The sequence below is a fragment of the Rutilus rutilus genome, assembly GCF_951802725.1.
Source record: "Rutilus rutilus genome assembly, chromosome: 9".
In the NCBI taxonomy this organism is placed as follows: Eukaryota; Metazoa; Chordata; class Actinopteri; order Cypriniformes; family Leuciscidae; genus Rutilus; species Rutilus rutilus.
The window spans coordinates 25,002,535-25,023,917 of NC_140223.1; the positions used below are offsets into that span (position 1 = coordinate 25,002,535).

General features: G+C 43.6%; 1 long non-coding RNA gene across 1 annotated transcript; it reads right to left on the bottom strand.

Annotated features, from left to right (window-relative positions):
- Positions 1 to 890: 890 nt before the first annotated feature.
- Positions 891 to 18,407, bottom strand: LOC311296435. The gene is made up of 4 exons (XR_014628594.1): positions 18,324 to 18,407; positions 2,196 to 2,248; positions 1,378 to 1,745; positions 891 to 1,292 (listed from the first exon to the last, which is right to left on the bottom strand). It is a non-coding gene; the product is annotated as an uncharacterized lncRNA (long non-coding RNA).
- Positions 18,408 to 21,383: the final 2,976 nt, after the last annotated feature.

The following is a 21,383-nucleotide window of genomic DNA, read 5'->3' on the forward strand; positions in this document are numbered from 1 at the left end:
AAGGCAGAATTTGCGTACGCACAAAAGTTTTCAGATTTATAAAACCGTACGTACGCCAGAACCTGCGCGAAGTTCACTTTATAAATCACAATTATCTGAATATTGTGCGCAGGTGCACGTGCTTACCCCAATCTCCTCCCGAAATAACCATATTTGGAGGTTAAGACCGCCTATTTTGAATATGTATGATCTCCCTGCATATTAATACGACCGATAATTGTCATTGATCTGTTTGGCTAAAAATGGAAGAACAGAAACGGAAAGCAAAAAAAAGAAACTTCACCAACTGCGAGATGGAGGTACTGCTGTCTGAGGGCCGAAAAAAAGTTTTATTTGGTGGGCTCTCTGCAGGCATTTCAAATAAAAGTAAGATATTAGAATGGGAGCAAGTAACAGAAGCAGTCAATGCTGTTACCTCGGTGCCTCGCACAGTCCAAGAGACAAAAAAAAAAAAAAAAAGGTCTGACTTAAAAGTAGTCGTAAAAAAAAAAAGAATATGTGCTCACAGGCGCAGTGTTGTAACAACTGGTGGTGGTCAAGGAATCACTGACCTCTCAGCCTTTGATGCAAGGGTGGGTGCGATTATAGGGGAAACAGGATTAAGTGGAATTCTTCCAGAATTCCAAGGTGATAAGGATGTGATTTGCGGTGACGATGGTAAGTAATTGATTTATCTACACATTATATAAGTTTTTGTCTGTTTAAAATTCTGCTTTTTTATTGTGGATAATTTAAATCAACCAATTCAAATTCCGTGGAAGTGGAAAGTCCTAAAATATCCAAGTGACAAATCTAGCAATAGATGCAGCTGCCCTTAAGATATACGTTTATTAAAATAGTCGATTTTCCTGTTTATTCATATGCTAAAAATGTAACTTAAAAAGACAAAAGCAAGTCATCAAGTGCACATTTTATTTCACACATTTACAGATATGCAATACAACCTTTATTTAATTAAACGTTTTTTAATGATTAAAGGAACAGTTAATCCTGGAATGCCTTCAAGCCCGGTGAGTGGTCCAAGTGGGGTAGACAAGGGAAGTAGGCTTACATCCTACGTGCCACCACCGCCGCCATCCTGTGTGCCTCCACCACCATCCTGTGTGCCATCACCGGCATCTTGTGTGCCTCCACCATCCCAAGCAACCCCATCCTATGCGCAATCCAGTGCATCATCATCATCATCCTTTGTGCCACCACCGAGCGCTGGTAACTCAAGGCGTGTACTGACGGAAGAAGTCATGCAGACCCAACGTCACATGGTTCATGCTGTTAATGCGGTGTGTTACGAACTGAAAGAAATAAAAACAATTTTGTCAGAAATAAGTGGTTCACTTAAAGAACTTGTGAAAAAATAAAAAGTTTGAATTCACTTGCCTTTTTACATTACATTTATACACCGCTGTATTGCCATAGCATTATGCACTGCATTAGGAGGGCCAGGGTCGGGTTCATTATCTTCAGTATGGGCGTTCGATCATGGAACAGAACAGGTATACCATTCTTTTGAGCAATGTTGTGCAACACTGCGCAAGCCACCACAATGCGGCAAACCTTTGTAGGGCTGTACAATACTGTGCCACCAGACCTATCCAAGCACCTCCAGCGTCCTTTTAGCAGACCAATAGTGCGTTCGACCACTGAACGCGTCCGGCAATGCTTCTCGTTATAACGCCGTTCTTGTTCGGTTTGGGGTCTAGTTAGTGGAGTTAGCAGCCACGTTCTAAGGGGATAACCACGGTCTCCTGAGAGGTAAAACATTTACAATTTTTTTTTTAAAGAAAATATAACAAAACAATGAATGTAAATACAATGGGACAATTAATATAACATTTCAAGTGCTAGGCAGAGGTAACAATTATAAACAATATTATAAGAATACTTTAAAGAAAGTACATGCTCGTAAAATAGCCTACAGATAGCTTTTTGTTTTTTCCAGGACAATATTGATTCTATTTAACATTTCACTTAATTTTTAAATGCTGTAAAACATGTTTTGTGTCCTGAAAATTTGCATTGATTAATGTGAAATTTTGCATAAAAAAAAAAAAAATTAAAATAAGTGTGGGTTTGTTTATCATTGGAGATTATAATTATACCTAAAAGAAAAAACATTTTAAAAGGTATGCTTTAAACACATTTGCATCATTACTCAATTACAATTACATGCGCATGCGGCATTCCTGCCGACTTACCAAGAAACCATCCATCATGCACAGCTCCTGTTTGCAGTCTGTTCCCTTCACTGCTGTTGGACAAAATGTAGGAATCATGAGTTGACCCAGGCCATCTCGCAACTACATTTGTCAGAGACATATGCGCATCACATATGATCTGCACGTTCAAAGAATGAAGATGCTTTCGGTTAACAAAAGCAAATTCATTCTCAGATGGTGCCTTTATTGCAACATGAGTGCAGTCAATAGCACCGATTACATTGGGAAAACCGGCGATTGCTGCAAATTGCATTTTGATGTTGGCCTGTTCAGCTTGCGTGTAAGGAAAACAGATGTATCGGGGTGCCATCCCCACTATGGCATCCCATACATATGGCATGACACGGCTCAGGGATGACTGCGACATACCCGATCGGTCTGTCAACTCTCGCTGGAAAGTACCAGTGGCCAAGTGGCCTAATGTGGTCAATACTTGTACAGGAACACACAGCGCGTGGTTTCTCCGCGAGGGTCTTTCCAATACTGGTCGTAATTCAGAACACAATTCCAAGAGGATGGCTCTTGGGAATCGAAATCGGCTCATGAGCCAATCATCATCATAAGCAAGGAAATCTTCACTATCTCTGAAAACACGCTCCCTCCATAGAGCGTCATTAGCAAGGTCTTCTAACAGCGCTAGAGCATCCATTATGATGATATACGCACATACCTTTTTATAGCCCATTCATTAAAAAACAATTAGTAAATTCAAAGTATTTGCACCTGGTAAAGAATGCTGATAATGATAATTCAGGTTGATGCAATTTGATTTATTGGGTGATGTAATAGGATAATTTAGAAGTTTTTCATTTTAAATAGTTATTGCTATTTGGGCCAGTTGGTGTCGCCAAAACACATAGGCCTACTCTTCTAAAAGAGTGCGTACGCACGGTCAAGAGCATCCTTACGGTGCGCACTTATTTACGCCAAGTTTATTTTTTATAAATCCCGATATGTGCGTGGAAAAATGCGTACGCATATTTCTATGCCCATTTTGTGCGTACGCAACGTTTATACATCAGGCCCCTGGTCTTGGACTTGACAAAGGTGGTCTTGACTACAGCCCTACATTTCTGTATTAATTATTACTTCAGTACTTCTGTTAAATAGATGTAAAATTAAAGCACTGTTAATTCAGTTTGTTTCTTTCTAATTTTGTATTTGTTACTGTTTGTTATTTGCAACATTACTCTTATTTTTAATAACAAAATAATTATAATAGTAATTATTAATAAAATAATTGGAGCAAAATATGTTTTATATCGAATAAAATGAATTGTTTTATAATCAAATTGTTACTGTTACGAAGCATGGGAGTCATTTAGATCCAAGTGCAGCTTGTCTTTATTAAACAGAGTAGTCACCAGGCAAGGGTCGTGCACCAGCAAACACAGCAGAGAAGATCAGGGTCAACCAAAAAATTGTGGCCAACAAACGTACTCGGTTACTAACGTAACCTCGGTTCTCTCTAGAAGAGGGAACGAGTACTGCGTTTTTGTAAAAACGCTACGGGAAAAGTCTCTTTTCACGAAATACTGAAGCAAAAAATTATCCTTAATTTTCATAAATGTAAAACGCGTTGCGGCAGTGCTTAGCTATGGCGAGACGGCTTGCTCGCTCATTGGCTGCTCTGCAGCAACTGCATAAGCCTATCGAGCGAGGCCTGAGGTGACGTCAGGCCAATGAGGACGCTTCGCGCCCTCCTAGCCATTTCCCGCCGAGACGGGTGTGGCTAACCTCTATATAAGGAGCTCGAGAAGGCTGATTCACTTGATTTTCATCGCCGAAGCGAACCAGAGTGAACCGTACGCACGGCAGAGAACGCAGTACTCGTTCCCTCTTCTAGAGAGAACCGAGGTTACGTTAGTAACCGAGTACGTTCTCTTACGAGAGTCCTCTCGTACTGCGTTTTTGTAAAAACGCTACGGGAACCCCTTGTAAAACGCCGTGCGTGCTGGGATAAAGACACCGATCACTGGAAGCTAACCAGGTGTACAGTGCATAATCACCAGATAGACTCAAAGAGCCTGGGATTAAGGGAGGGGAACCTTAATTCCCTATATTGTAACGTCCGCAGACGTAAAACATGACCTCACAGAGAGAGTCTAGAGACAAGAGGGGATTCCTCTGTCCTTATATGGTTGCGTCAGCAGACGCGAATATGACATCACATAGACAGGGTGGGGGAAACCTGAACTAAATGTGGGAAATGTGGGTCTTACACAGTTCTGCCCATAAGACAGTCGGCAGCGCGTTGCGCATGCGATTTCAGTGTTCTAGTTAGACAGCTGAATCGGCTATACCGATAGTAGCTTAGCCTGTAAGGCGGGAACCTCTAGGTTGTAAAACCTGATAAATGTAGACGGCGAGGCCCAGCCCGCCGCCGTACATATATCCTGTAAGGAAATCCCGCTGGACCAAGCCCACGAGGAGGCAACGCCCCTCGTGGAGTGCGCTCTAACTCCCAACGGGCACTGGAGGCCCTTGGCAGTATAAGCCAGCGCTATGGCGTCAACTATCCATCTGGATAAGCTCTGTTTCGACACAGCCATTCCCTTGGAACGTCCACTGAACGAGACAAAGAGCTGCTCAGTCTGTCTGAAGACAGCAGAGCGGGACACGTAAGCTCTTAGAGCCCGAATGGGGCAAAGAAAACTTGAGTCCCCTTCCTCACTTGATCCCGGCAGGGCAGACAGGGAGATAACCTGAGCCCGAAATGGTGTGTTGAGGGACTTTGGCACATAGCCATGCTTAGGTTTGAGTATGACTTTAGAGTCGTTAGGTCCAAACTCCAAGCAAGCTGGGCTCACAGAGAGCGCGTGCAGGTCGCCTATGCGCTTCACCGAAGCGAGAGCCATCAAGAACACTGTTTTGAAAGACAAATGTTTGAGGCTAATAGATTGGATAGGCTCGAAAGGGGCACCTTTCATGGCCGCCAAAACCGTAGAAAGGTCCCACATAGGGACTGAAGGAGGCCTGGGAGGATTTAGCCTCCTAGCTCCCCTGAGGAAGCGGATGACTAAATCGTTCCTTCCTAGAGACTGCCCCAGCGTTGTTCCAGAAAACGCTGTAATAGCCGCCACATAAACTTTGAGTGTGGAAGGGGATCTGCCCTTATCCAACAGCTCCTGTAGGAAGGAGAGAACCTCCGTCACCTCACAATCGAGAGGTGATAGGCTCCGAGCTGTACACCAGCCGGAGAAAACCGACCACTTCGAGGCATAAAGCCGCCGAGTTGACGGCGCCCTGGCCTGAGTGATGGTATTTATCACTCCCTCTGCGAGGTCAACGGATAACCGTTGAGCGCCCACACGTGAAGGGACCACAGCTCCGGGTGTGGGTGCCAAATTGAGCCCCTGGCCTGCGAGAGGAGATCTCTCCTCAATGGCACTGGCCATGGAGCGATGTCTGCTAGCTGCATCAGGACTGGGAACCATGCTTGGTTCTTCCAGAGCGGTGCTACAAGCAGCACTGAGCATTTCGTTTCCTTGACCCGCTCTAACACCTGTGGCAGGAGGGAGACGGGGGGAAAGGCATAAAGCGGGCAGCGCGGCCACACGTGGGACAGCGCGCTGTCGTTTCTGGAAAAGAACACGGGGCAATGAGCGTTTTCGCGGGACGCGAATAGGTCCACTTCCGCTCTGCCGAATCTTTCCCACAACAGCAGGACTGTTTGCGGGTGTAGAGACCATTCGCCCAGGAGAATGTTGTTCCTGGACAGCCTGTCTGGGCCCACATTCTGGAGCCCAGGCACATGCACTGCTCTCAGCGAGCGCAAATTGTGCTGAGCCCATATTAGGAGGCGTTTCGCCAGCCTGTATAGGGCTGTGGATCTCAGACCGCCCTGGCGATTTATATAGGACACCACGGCCGTGTTGTCCGAACGGACTACGACGTGTTGGTCCTTGATTTGGGGACAAAAACGCGTCAGCGCATTGTGCACTGCCAGCATCTCCAGGCAGTTGATGTGTTGGAGCTTTTCTCGTTTCGACCACAGGCCGAAGAACGGTCTGCCCTCGAGCAGCGCTCCCCATCCCGAGGTGGATGCATCTGTCGACACCATCCTCACTCCCGAGGAAGTCCCCAGGCTTACACCTGATCGGTACCAGTCGCCCGCCAACCAAGGTATTAGGGCTGCCACACAGCTCTGATTGACCTTGAGACGTAACCGGCCGGACACCCACGCTCCGCGCGGTACTCGCGCTTTCAACCAGAACTGCAGAGGGCGCATGCGGAGCAAGCCCAGCTGAAGAACCGGTGATGCTGAGGCCATGAGACCTAGCATCCTCTGAAACGTCCTGAGCGGGGTAGTCGCGCCGCAGCGGAAAGATCTCGCTGCGCGCTGAATGTGCAGCACGCGCTGTGGCGACAGCCGCGCTGTCATAGACTGTGAGTCCAGAATGGTACCCAGAAACGAAATCGTTTGACTGGGGTTCAGTGAACTCTTCGTCCAATTGACTGTGATACCAAGATTCTCGAGGTGATCGAGTAAAATGGTTCTGTGCTCCACGAGCTGTGATCGTGATTGAGCTAGGATCAGCCAGTCGTCCAAATAGTTCAGCACTCGCATGCCTCTGAGTCTGAGAGGAGCGAGCGCTGCGTCCATGCACTTCGTAAATGTACGAGGTGCCAGGGACAAGCCGAACGGCAGGACTGTATACTGGTATGTCTGACCCTCGAAGGCGAATCTCGAGTATTGCCTGTGATGTGACGCTATTTGTATTTGAAAATACGCGTCCTTCAGATCTATCGACATGAACCAGTCTCCTCGGCGAACATGCGCGAGGATTTTCCTGGTCGTGAGCATTTTGAAACTGCGTTTCACTAATGCTTTGTTCAGCCGTCTTAGATCCAGTATGGGTCTGATACCACCGTCCTTTTTGGGGACTAGAAAGTATCTGCTGTATAGCCCCCCTTTGCTTTGAGCTAGGGGTACATGCGCTATCGCCCCTTTGCTTATCAGTTTTGATATTTCGGCGCGAAGTAGGTGTGCTACTTCTAAATTCACTCTACTTCTCTACTTCTACTTCTCTGTTCGTGTGACAGAGGTGCTTCGGGGTGCGATAACATAGGCGTTATGCCTGTGGCATTCGAGGCGGGGGGCGCGCTTATTACAGCGGGCAGAGCGCTCGTCCTCGACCTTACTACAGTGCTTAACTGAGTGAGGGAGGGCTGAGCGAGTTTCGCGGGACTCATGTCTGCGGGTGAATGTGGGCGGGACGCGGGCACATTCACTGCTTTGGACGCGCTGTCTGCCTGAGCAGAGCGAGCGCACACAGGTCTCGTTTTTACAGAGAGCCTGTGGTCTGTGAGACATAGTGTATGTGGGCACTGGGAAGTGGGCACTTTCAATACATTTGAAGCGCAATCGATCTGAGTCGATTTTATGTGCGCGAGCCCTAAGTGTAGGGCTGTGCTTATGTGTAGGGATGGGCACTGAGGAGTGGGCATCGACACTACATTTATAGCACCATCGGCCGTGGCCGGGACACCAGAAAACGGGAGAGCGGGCACAGTTACTGCAATGAGTGCACTGTCTGTCTGAGCAGAGTGAATGCACACAGGTTTCGTCTTTACCGAAACCACAAGGCATGCAGAACATAGTGTTTGTGGGCACTAGGCAGTGGGCACGTTCACTATGTTGCGTGCGTGATCGACCCGAGTCGAATATATGAGCGCGGGCCCTGTGTGAAGGGCTGTGCTAGTGTGTAGGGATGGGCACTAGCAGTGGGCATCTTCTCTACACATATAGCATCATCGGCCGTGCTCGTGGGCAGCAAAAAACACGTCTGCAGTTGCCTCTCGGGGAACAAACAGAGTGATTTGCATTCGGCGGCATAAATATTTTCTGCCGGCCGGCCTGGGGTTCGAACCTCCGATCGCCCGCGCGCAAGTCTAAGAATCTACCACTGGACCACAGTGAAGATACATTGACAAAGTCAGCGCGAGTATTATCCGCACTGGCGTTTGCTTGTCAGGCATGTACCACGTGCTTGTGGGCAGCAAAAAACACGTCTGCAGTTGCCTCTCGGGGAACAAACAGAGTGATTTGCATTCGGCGGCATATATATTTTCTGCCGGCCGGCCTGGGGTTCGAACCTCCAATCGCCCGCGTGCAAGTCTAAGAATCTACCACTGGACCACAGTGAAAATACATAGACGGCATGTACCACGTGCTCGTGGCCAGCAAAAAACACGTCTGCAGTTGCCTCTCGGGGAACAAACAGAGTGATTTGCATTCGGCGGCATAAATATTTTCTGCCGGCCGGCCTGGGGTTCGAACCTCCGATCGCCCGCGCGCAAGTCTAACAATCTACCACTGGACCACAGTGAAGATACATAGACAAAGTCAGCGCGAGTATTATCCACATTGGCGTTTGCTTGCAGGCCTGTACCACGTACTCGTGGGCAGCAAAAAACACGTCTGCAGTTGCCTCTCGGGGAACAGACAGAGTGATTTGCATTTTCAGAACGCCTGCAAATGTGAGAAGAGTGGAAATCGCCCAGATTCAGCGGGGCTGAAAACACTCCATTCTCTTTCGCCAGTGACGCGCGGGAACCGTAGAAACGGTGTTCGGTTGCAGGCAAGCGGGTACTACGCGCTCGCTGGCTGCAAAATGCATCTCTGCAGTCGCCTTCAGGGGACTTACAGAGCAAAGCATTGGCGGCATAAATATATATGCCGCTAGACCGGGATCCGAACCCCGGTCTCCCGCATGGAGACACTATGATTCCACCACTGAGCCACAGGGGGATACAGGCTTTGAAAGCGGCGTCAACATGTATTCTTCGGCGTTTGCTGGCAGGCAAGCGTGTAACAGACTCACTTTCTGCAATAATATTTCCAGTCGCCGAACAGGGAACTGAGAAATGTGAGAGAAAAGAGTTCAGACCGACCAACGGTGGGACTAAGAACACTCTTTTCTCCTTCGCCGGTGAATGACGCGTGCAGAGGCAGGGTAGCTTTTCTTGTAACGTAAAGAAAAACTAATCCCGCCGTCCGCTTCCAGGAAGGGCAGCCTCGGAAAGGATGCCTGGCGAGTCCTCAGAGTCACCGTAGGCAATTGGCTCGGAGCGAGCGCGAGCGCTGCCTGAGAAGGCGTCTTGAAAAAGACGCAGCTCTTTTAGGGGTGAGTGTTGCAGCGAACACACACACACACACACAGAAAACAGAGCAATAACAATAAAGGATATAGGCGTCGGAAAGCGCAGCAGGTACGGCTGCCTGTAGAAGGCGGCGTTGGCCAGCGGCTTCGAGGGCTCGTCCCGCTGAAGTGCTTGCTTCGAACGACGCTTGCTTCCGTGATCCAGCGATGCGTGCGCTTCGCTGAAGAGATTAAAATCAAGTGAATCAGCCTTCTCGAGCTCCTTATATAGAGGTTAGCCACACCCGTCTCGGCGGGAAATGGCTAGGAGGGCGCGAAGCGTCCTCATTGGCCTGACGTCACCTCAGGCCTCGCTCGATAGGCTTATGCAGTTGCTGCAGAGCAGCCAATGAGCGAGCAAGCCGTCTCGCCATAGCTAAGCACTGCCGCAACGCGTTTTACATTTATGAAAATTAAGGATAATTTTTTGCTTCAGTATTTCGTGAAAAGAGACTTTTCCCGTAGCGTTTTTACAAAAACGCAGTACGAGAGGACTCTCGTAAGAGAACAGGCAGGATATCAGGGCAGGCAGAAAACAAACAGGATACAGGAACCAGGCAGAAGATCAGGAACAGACAAGGTCACAACAGGCAGGTAAACACATGGAAAACGCTTGGAAATGTTCACAGCAGCAAAACAAGACTTAGCCCCGAGTGTGGTGTAAAACGCTTGGAAATGTTCACAGCAGCAAACCAAGATTTAGCCCCGAGTGTGGTGTGAGTGTGGCTTAAATGAGTGTTTGAACATGAGGTGCAGGTGTGTGTGTAATCAGTGCAGTGCAGGTGTATGGTGTAATCAGTCCAGGGAGATGCATGATGGGAAATGGAGCCCAGGGAGTGCGTGGCTAATCGTGACAGTTTGAGTCGTAATTGAATCAAATTGTGAGGCAAGATTTACACATTTTATATATTCATTTTATTTTTTGCAAAAACTGTTTCCATTTTACCATACTTCAGCTGTTGAAACTTGTTTATATATACATATACACACAGTATAGGCTATATTAATTCTGAAACTTGAAATCTAAAGCTCCAAGTAAAAAAAAACAAAAAAAACACTAGATCTACTCAATAAAATTGTGGCAACAGATTGCAAGCAATATTATTATTTCAATTTAACAACATGGCACACCAGAACTTAAACAACAGCATACATACTTTTGGCAAGTTCAAGGACAAATGCTGATTTCAGGATTGGACTGGTGTGATTTTGTCGTTTATGCACAGGATGACATGATGATCCAGCGCATACACAAATACATAAAAATGTTTCAGATCATTAGAGAGAAAGCTGACCATTTCTTTCTTTACTTTTACCTGCCAAGATGCCCACAGGTGTAAAAAGACAAATAATAATTTAAGATTGTATCAAAGTTTTTTATTTATTTACTCAACATCACTGTATATAATGTTAAAAACTGTACAAAGTTATTTATATGTACATGTTTACATTCCTGCAGTGCAACTGTACAAAGTTATTTATATACATGTTAAAATTATTTATATTTGAACAAAAATAAATCCAAATTCATCAATCAAAGTTATCTTGTCTTTAATCCTTTGCCCATGCTTTTACTAAGGGGCCATTCTGGTAATTTACAAGGAGGCAAGCAACAGTGTACAGCTGGTTGATGCTCCCTGTGATGGAAAGAGGGATTTCTGTGTCGAACAGCTTGTGTTTCTTCACCCTGCGGATGAGATGCTCGACGAGGAACCTTAGCCGAGCAATGGACTGTGTCTTCTTTACCTCATCAGCCGTCAGCTGTTTCCTTTTTGACAGAAAAGCAGGTCTGTAGACTTTGCATGACACACAGTCATCAACAAGAAAACCTTTGTCGACCATTATTGCCATTCCAGGTTTCAACAGAGACACAATCCCAGACTGCTTAAAAAGCTCCTTGGCACTGACAGATCCTGCATACAGGGATGACACAAAGGTGACCACACCATGTGGTGCCATGCCGATTAACCCCTTGAAGGTGCAGTGGGACTTGTAATTGGAGAAGACTTCACTTTGAAGCAGGAGAGAGGATGGAGTTTGGCAACGCAGTTCCGTGCAGTCGATCACCACTTGTGTGTCTGGGTAGTCCTGGAACTCATTGGGTAGATGAGCCTTGACTTCCTCCTCAGACATCCATATGCGAACAGAGCCAACTGTTTGTTTGTTTGGCCAACTGAGGGGTGGATCATGAAGAGGAAGAACTCATCAATGGGCTGCAGGGACTGACCCTATAAAAATGACAAGGTTTGCAATTATGTATAATGTGTAGGCTAGGCTTTCACTGAAAATGTAAAATTAATAATAATAAAAATAATAATTCATTACATTTATATAGCGCTTTTCTCTGCACTCAAAGAGCTTTACATAGAAGGGGCAATCTCCTCAACCACCACCAATGTGCAGGATCAACTTGGATGATGCGACGGCAGCCATATTGCGCCAGAACGCCCACCACACACCAGGTTATTGGTGGAGAGGAGACAGTGATGAAGCCAATCAGTATATGGGGATGATTAGGAGGCCCTGATGGACAGAGGCCACTGGGCAAATTTGGCCAGGATGCCGGGGTTACACCCCTACTCTTTCGAAAGACATCCTGGGATTTTTAATGACCACAGAGAGTCAGGACCTCGGTTTTACGTCTCATCCGAAGGACGGTGCTCTTTGACAGTATATCGTCACTATACTGGGGCATTAGGACCCACACAGACCACAGGGTGAGCACCCCCTACTGGCCTCACTAACACCTCTTCCAGCAGCAACCTGGTTTTCTCAGGAGGTCTCCCATCCAGGCACTAACCAGGCTCAGCCCTGCTTAGCTTCAGTGGGCAACCAGTCTTGGGCTACAGGGTGACATGGCTGAGTTTCCAGAAAGTCATTAAATGCCTGTAAGTCATGAACCTAAATGAGATGTAAGACATGTTTGTTTGCATACATATACATACACACACACACACACACACACACACACACAAACATATATACACACACAAACATATACACACACACACACACATATATATATATATATATATACATATATATATATATACACATACATATACACACACGCACGCACACATTTACACAAACTACATACACATATATACAGTGAGGAAAATAAGTATTTGAACACCCTGCTATTTTGCAAGTTCTCCCACTTAGAAATCATGGAGGGGTCTGAAACTGTCATCGTACTAGGTGCATGTCCACTGTGAGAGACATAATCTAAAAAAAAAATCCAAAAATCACAATGTATGATTTTTTAACTATTTATTTGTATGATACAGCTGCAAATAAGTATTTGAACACCTGAGAAAATCAATGTTAAAATTTGGTACAGTAGCCTTTGTTTGCAATTACAGAGGTCAAACGTTTCCTGTAGTTTTTCACCAGGTCTTCACACACTGCAGGAGGGATTTTGGCCCAGTCCTCCACACAGATCTTCTCTAGATCAGTCAGATTTCTGGGCTGTCGCTGAGAAACACAGAGTTTGAGCTCCCTCCAAAGATTCTCTATTGGGTTTAGGTCTGGAGACTGGCTAGGCCACGCCAGAACCTTGATATGCTTCTTACAGAGCCATTCCTTGGTTATCCTGGCTGTGTGCTTCGGGTCATTGTCATGTTGGAAGACCCAGCCTCGACCCATCTTCAATGCTCTAACTTAGGGAAGGAGGTTGTTCCCCAAAATCTCGCAATACATGGCCCCGGTCATCCTCTCCTTAATACAGTGCAGTTGCCCTGTCCCATGTGCAGAAAAACACCCCCAAAGCATGATGCTACCACCCCCATGCTTCACAGTAGGGATGGTGTTCTTGGGATGGTACTCATCATTCTTCTTCCTCCAAACACGTTTAGTGGAATTATGACCAAAAAGTTCTATTTTGGTCTCATCTGACCACATGACTTTCTCCCATGACTCCTCTGGATCATCCAAATGGTCATTGGCAAACTTAAGACGGGCCTTGACATGTGCTGGTTTAAGCAGGGGAAACTTCCGTGCCATGCGTGATTTCAAACCATGACGTCTTAGTGTATTACCAACAGTAACCTTGGAAACGGTGGTCCCAGCTCTTTTCAGGTCATTGACCAGCTCCTCCCGTGTAGTTCTGGGCTGATTTCTCACCTTTCTTAGGATCATTGAGACCCCACGAGGTGAGATCTTGCATGGAGCTCCAGTCCGAGGGAGATTGACAGTCATGTTTAGCTTCTTCCATTTTCTAATGATTGCTCCAACAGTGGACCTTTTTTCACCAAGCTACTTGGCAATTTCCCCGTAGCCCTTTCAAGCCTTGTGGAGGTGTACAATTTTGTCTCTAGTGTCTTTGGACAGCTCTTTGGTCTTGGCCATGTTAGTAGTTGGATTCTTACTGATTGTATGGGGTGGACAGGTGTCTTTATGCAGCTAACGACCTCAAACAGGTGCATCTAATTTAGGATAATAAATGGAGTGGAGGTGGACATTTTAAAGGCAGACTAACAGGTGTTTGAGGGTCAGAATTCTAGCTGATAGACAGGTGTTCAAATACTTATTTGCAGCTGTATCATACAAATAGTTAAAAAATCATACATTGTGATTTCTGGATTTTTTTTTTTTTTAGATTATGTCTCTCACAGTGGACATGCACCTACGATGACAATTTCAGACCCCTCCATGATTTCCAAGTGGGAGAACTTGCAAAATAGCAGGGTGTTCAAATACTTATTTTCCTCACTGTATATATACAGTGCAATGCATAAGTGAATACACCCATGCTAAAGTTGACTAAAAAGAGGAATAAAAAAATCATATTTTGGAAATTTAACTTAATGCCTTAATTTAAAAAATTAGGAAAAATCCAACCTTTAAGGACACCAGTTTTCTTTGTGAATGAATAATGTATCATAAAGTTCCCTTGGCCTTTGGAATTAAAATAGCCCCACATCATCACATAGCCTTCACCATACCTAGAGATTGGCATGGGGTACTTTCCATAAGTTCATCTCTCAATGCAAATCAAACTAGCTTTTAGGCTAACTGAACTAAAACCATGCCAATCTCTAGGTATGGTGAATGCTATGTGATGATGTGGGGCTATTTTAATTCCAAAGGCCAAGGGAACTTTATCAGGATGCATAGTATCCTAAAAAAAAAATAAAAAAAATACTTAAAAATAAAAATCTGCCTGCCTCTATGGGAATTTAACATAGGGGTGTACTCACTTATGCACCATGTATTTTAAAGAAGAACATTTATTTATTTATGATACATTATTCATTCACAAAGAAAATTGGTGTCCTTAAAGGTTGGATTTTTCCTAATTTTTTAAATTAAGGCATTAAGTTCAATTTCCAAAATATGATTTTTTAATCCTCTTTTTAGTCAACTTTAGCATGGGTGTATTCACTTATGCATTGCACTGTATATATACACACACACACACACACACACAAATATATATATATATATATACACTACACATATATATATATACACATACACACACATACATATACACATACATATACACACACACACACACACACACACATATTTTAAAAACGTACCTAGTGTAGAACCGTATATCATTGTCGGAAGCAGCAAATCGCCTCAAACAAAATCTTTGACTGACTGACAACTCCTCCACCTGTCTCATTAGTCGGTCCACCTTTTTATGGAGATCTTCGGTCTGGTCCAGTGCATTATCAACTGCGGCGGGTTCTGGAACTGAACAGTAATCATGCTCCAGATAATGGGCATCCATTGGCACAGGAACCTCATCCACTTGAGTGTCCCGTCTTTGCCATACCCCGGTGCGCCTTGGTTCAGCCACGGAGTAGCCGTTCCACTGAAATAAGGTTGGTGCCAGCTCCCTTTCGAAGCAAGCGATGCCCTTTAGGGGTCGAGGGCTCAATCAGATCATCTTTTTTAAAGTGACGACTGCAGACCCTTGTATGAGATGTAATGTTAAATCTCTCACGTCGAATGTTGTGAATCCACTTTCTGCGTGTTTCTTTGTCCACAGGAAAAGTGTGGAAACTCAGTACAGAGTTAAACTTTGAGGAGGCCTCACATAACGGGACACAACAATGTTCAGCCGAACTACTGTCTTCCCGCCGTTGATATTTACATTTTCTGGAAGCCATCACTAAAATAACTATACAATAATATATATATAATACTTAAATTATAAAACGCTGTGTGATTTTTATTAAAGTTTTGCAGCTAGAAACGTTACACTTCGCTATACATACAGTCGGCATCTAGTCATAGTTGGGGGCGTGGCGAGGGTGGAGTCGGCGTGGGGGAAAACACCACGAACATCGTGTGTATTTGAATGACAAAAATGTCGTATTGCAAGTCATTGACGCCTGCCGACTGGCAACGGTATACATTGCAAAATTAACTGCAATAGGTTATGATTGCCCTTATTTAATTAAAAACTGGGTCAATGACCCAACCAAATGGCCGGAGGTGTCGTTTCCAGACATATTTTGTGATCTGGTTGAATCTCCAGGTAAGACATCGCGGTAGCTGTAGCGGTAACATTAGCCTATAACTCAATCAACTTTCGTATATGTTGCATACTATAACTCCATAAAACCTTCTTAAGGTCACTTACCAATTGTACGTATGCTTCACTCCAAACTATTAATCCTTTTGTAAAACGGTGATCAGTAGTACGAAGTTGCCGAGGGACTGTGCTGACAGTTATCCCTAACTCACAGACTGCAGTCTGTGTTGAGTGTAGACCTCGAACTATAGGTTCGTGATTGGCCTATCAAGCGAGCCTTCAGCTGATAACGCTAATGTGAATGAGACATCCCTTATGAAAAACAACTATAGGAATCTTGTAGTATTTTGGGACAAAATATTATAGTAATCCTATAGGAATACTATAGTATTTTGGGATACTATAGAAGTACTATAGAGGTAACGTTATTACAGAACATCACATAAGTATACACTACTATAGAAATCTTCTTTTTCATAAGGGATGTAGACAAATCTGGCCCACTGCCAGATACAAGTTTAACACCCACTACTATATCACACAGAGATCTACTCACACAATAATCTCAAAAAAGAAAGCTTCAATTCATAATTTGTTTGTTTATTGGCGGTACAGAAAAGGACACAGCAACTCTTCGGCATGATTGTCCCGTGTATTTCAGTTAGCGCCAATGCAATGTTTTCCCCCACGGGCTAAATTCACATCACGTGACGGGGCGTTCCCGGGGGCGTTCCCAGACCAACTGTCTGTATGTATATAACCATATAGAACGCGCTATGCGGAAGTAGAGATGCTGGTTGAGATTTTACCGGAAATACGTCAGCAGCGTTCATGCATTGAGCCATACCAGAGCCCGTCTACGGAGAGCCTGCCCACTCCCTATTAAGTCCTATTGTACCGAATTTTGGTTGTAGTTCCACCAGAGTTCCACTGGGGGCGATCGCCCACGAGTGCAGAATGAATGGGAGTCTATGGGGCTAGACGGCTAAATTTGTCTCTTTCACCCGATTGCCGTTGAGAAATCTCAGATTCGATAGTAGGTTTTGCAAGTTCAACATGGGTTATAGGTCGAAAGTTGAATGAACGAGTACTTATGTCCTTTCGATTTCTTACAGGTTGAGTTGTTGTTGCCCATAACACGCTAGCATTCTGCTAATGAACGCTGATTGGTCAGTGAAGGACTGATTACGACCAGAGATACCGCTTGATGGCATCGTGGCATCCGAAGCGGGACCAGAAACAAACAAAACAAAACCTCGTCTAGCACGTGTATTTATCTGTGTCAGCTGTGTTGTCGATGCCTCGAGAGAAAAGAAAGTGCAGAGCGCGAAAGCACCAAAGTGACTGAAGGATTGCCCTAAAGCAGTATCTCTGGTCGTACGATGTGTATGACGTCATTGACACTTTAAAAGACTTTTTAAAGCAAATAAGTGACTCTAAAAAATCTAACACCCAGCAATGTGTCATTTCTTTGCATCTCCTTTCGAATACAATATTCAAATTACTAGACAAAAAATGATATCCTGAGAAAAGTGGATTTTGATGGGTATACTGCCATAGACCTTCATTCATTCTGCACTCGTCCTGTGAGGTAAAATGAGTGTTTTCTTACAATACTAATGAGAATTTTTAATTAAAGTATATTACAAACTTTTAATTTAGACCCTAAAGAATCATATTAGCTTGTACAAAAATGGCATTATATGACCCCTTTAACGTTGTAGCCTAGAGAGCTGACTTATGTTTGACTGAATCGTTTGCTTTATTATTGTATAGCTTTATACCTTTTAGGCTACTTTAACTTATACTTTTATAATGGCTATTATTGATCATTAAAACTGACATTTAACAAAAAAGATTGTCATTTCATTTTATATAGCCTATTTAAAACATTATATTATACATGTTACCTGGCCCTACATTCTCTTCACTGTATGTAAAATAAAATGACACAACCCTGTCTCTTTTTGATTTCTTTTTGAAATCTCTTGTCAGTTTTAATGATCAATATTAGGCTATTATGTTTTTTATGTATCATATTTAAAAAATAAAAACAAAAAGAGTCAGGGTTGTGTTTTATATTTCGTGTTGTTATAAATATGCAGTGAAGATAATCAATTGCGTTGCCTGAACCACATTTGTGTGGCCATTAATATGTTTAAGATTTTTTTTTAATGAAAATGAAAAGAGGCAGAGTGGTGGTTTATAACATATTTTGTTTTACTGTAGCCTAAATATACATAAAGAGATAACCGGAGTAGCCAGAGCGAGCCGAGTGACGCTAAGTACGCCGCTGTTCCATTTGCAGATCAGACTTGAGTCCATCCGTCCTCGGGAGTTCGTTCTCCTGAGTCGAACTTGTGAAGTCCGAACTATCAAGGACTCAAGTCTCTCTCCCGTTACAGACCACGCCCCCTCGCCACAAAAAGCATGTCATTAAACGCAACATTTATAAAAATAGAACTTTACCTCATCCATGAACATGATTTTTTGATTCCCGTCTGACTGATTTACATCCACGGTGGAGTTGAAAACGACAGTTCCCATCATCCCACGCTCCTTCACATCGTCATCAAGCTACGCCGTTGTTGTTGTTTTGAATGTAGCGCCCTCTAGCGGCAGAAAATCTTGCATAATTTGTACCTATAAAACCCACAAGTTTTTCTTTCTTATAAACTTCGTCTTAACTCCTTCGTCACCATTGCGTGGTTTCATTTATCAGGTGGTTTGAGGCAAAACATGGACATAATATAAAAATAGTCTAATATATAAATAATGTATAGCCTACATTTAATTTATGCCTTAATAATTAATTTGGTTGGTGATAAGCAAACAATTATTAAAAACAAAATAAACAAAAAAAGAAAAAAGGCCAAATCCCCATAGACACTGTTTGGACTGTTGTATTATCAGTGAACCTGTTGTTATTTGCTTATACGTTTATCCATACGTAAAATATTTGTTTTGTTTGGGGCAAAAATATTTGTGGTTGTTGATTGTTAAAATTGTATCGGTGCCACATGGCATATATCTTGCAATTTTACATTGTTGGTTTACTTAAAATAAATTAGTTCAGTCTTATTATTGTTAACGCTATTTAATAATAAATATTAATCATAAACATTGAATGGGTCGTGTTAAGTTACATATGTGTAGCTATATTGTATATAGGCTAATAGAACATGGAAAACACAATTTGTTCATAAAAAGTAAAGGGCTGTGACGACACAATGCTTTTACAGTTCACAGGGAAAGATCACATGTATGGAGGTTTTTGATGGGGTTGTGTCTACTGGTGATCATGAGCTGTCTGGTAAGTTCATTTAGCACAACTGCATCTTTTAATCAGACTAAATAATATATATGCTACAAGTGTATGATTATAATTTGTTCCCAGTCGCATTGCTTCCCTGCTGAAAAAAATACAGAAATGCTAATGGTTCCCACTACAAAACCATTACAAACCATCAGTCGCTAAACATTAAAACCATTAGCAATTCTGTAATGAGACTTTGCTTCTCAAATGATGATGCTAACTTCACAAGAGTGAGTTCAAATGTTAATTTCCAGAAAGATCCTTTGTCTTCTCGGGGAGTGGTCATTCCTCAACCAGTTCTTCCAGTTTCTCCTGCTTACAAATGTAATGGACTCAGTTCAGTTCGTTTGAATGTGAATGCCTATTCTTTGCAGGAATGAACCATGAACGATAAAGAACCTTTTTTTCCCTCGTGAAGACAGAGTCCCCAGATGACGCAATTCCTCCACAGTGGAATCCAGCACGATTCTCCCTCACTGCACGAATCCATGTTCGAATGAGTCCCTGTGGAGTCACTGTTAGACGTTTGTTGTAGTCTTTGAGATGAAACAAAAAATTTGTCTTTCGGATGTTGGCAGCTGTAGAAATCTTCAGAGGGCTGTGTTCACTTGCAGAACACCTGGTCTCACGAGGTGTACAGCAGGTGGATGAATGCGTTCTGGTCCAGCGTAGAATGTGAGCAAAGTTCATAGAATCAATCTGGACCTTTGTGACTTATTCAGTTGACGTGTCATTCCTTCAAGGAGAAACTTCTGCTTCTGTGAGACCTTCCCCATGATGATAATCTGTCCCTTTTTTGACCAATCCTGTCACCTCCAGCACTGCGGTTGTCTGGACAGACACTTGGTTCACACTGCTTTGTGTGAGACATCTGAAAAGCTTCTTAAATGTCCACTTCACGATTGAGCACTTATGAACTTAAAGCCATAAGGAAATGCATAGGAACACACAATGCTATAAGACAAAAAAACATAAAATCGATTCATGACAGCAAGTGCAATTGGTACATCTGGTCTCAAGTGTTTCTCAGGGTCAGGTAGGGTGGTCCCATTTTATACATCCAATTCTTCACTACCACTGTGATGTAGTTAAATGGTAGTGGAATTTAAATATTATTGGTCTGAATTACTTTTATATACATAAAAAAAAAAATATATATATATATATATATATCTCACTGTGTTTGTTTAGGAATCTTCCAATGCAAGCCACCTATGTTGATCTAAGAAGTGACTTGGAAGATGCTTAGTCATACAAGAATGGTGTGTGTGCGTGTGTGCATGTGTAGATTGGATTTGATCTATTCCAGGTGATGATGCTGTGAGGCTGTAGTGATGGAGGTGTGTGTTCCGTGTTCATGTCTAGGAGATGGGTGGAATCTAATCTATAACAATTGTGTTGCAAATTTAGTTCCAGTTCTATACTGGGAGGCCATACTTATGCAGTGGTGTGCTACTGTGAGATGTGAATGGCCTCTTTGAAGTGTCTTTTCACCCATCTCCTGAGTCTCAGGTTATGTTCTAACAATTCCGCTGACCTGGCTTTGATCCAGGTGGGGTCCGACCCGTCCTAGCATCCAGTCTCCAAGGAATTGCAGCTCAGAAACAAATGCAGAGAGAACCACGGTTAATTCTGATAGCTTCAAATTCAGACTGAAGCTATTCTGTGGAATTCTTTTACTTGCTCCATTATCATGTCCATTGCAATTTTAATTCCAGTTGTCACATGAAACAGAGTTTCATTGACCAGGTCTGAATGATTGCTGTTGCTTCAGTGCAGTATCTGACACCTAAAGCTGCTCTTGCAGTTGAGCCTTCACAGTCTGCTGTGTCATATGAGCATTAGAGACCCCAGTTCTGATGGGGAAATTTTCTGGATTAATCATAGTTTTTATCACTCATATTGTCATGAGATCAAATGGGTCGATGCCCATGGCTTTACTTCAAGTTCCTCTCATTACAGCCAGATCTGTGGGCAGAAATTAGTTCACCTGTTTCGGCATTGCCTGCTTAGCATTTGCTGTTTTATGGTGTCGTTTACAGAATTCGGTAAATGTGTTTCTGTGACCCATTAGTAGAAATTAACCCTGGAAAAAGAAAAGGAGAAAGAATATCTACTTGGGTCTGAGCTCAAATACATATAATCACAACTTATAATAGTAACTGGAGTCCTGGGCTGGGGGTCTCACACCTTGCATAAATCAAAAGAAAGTA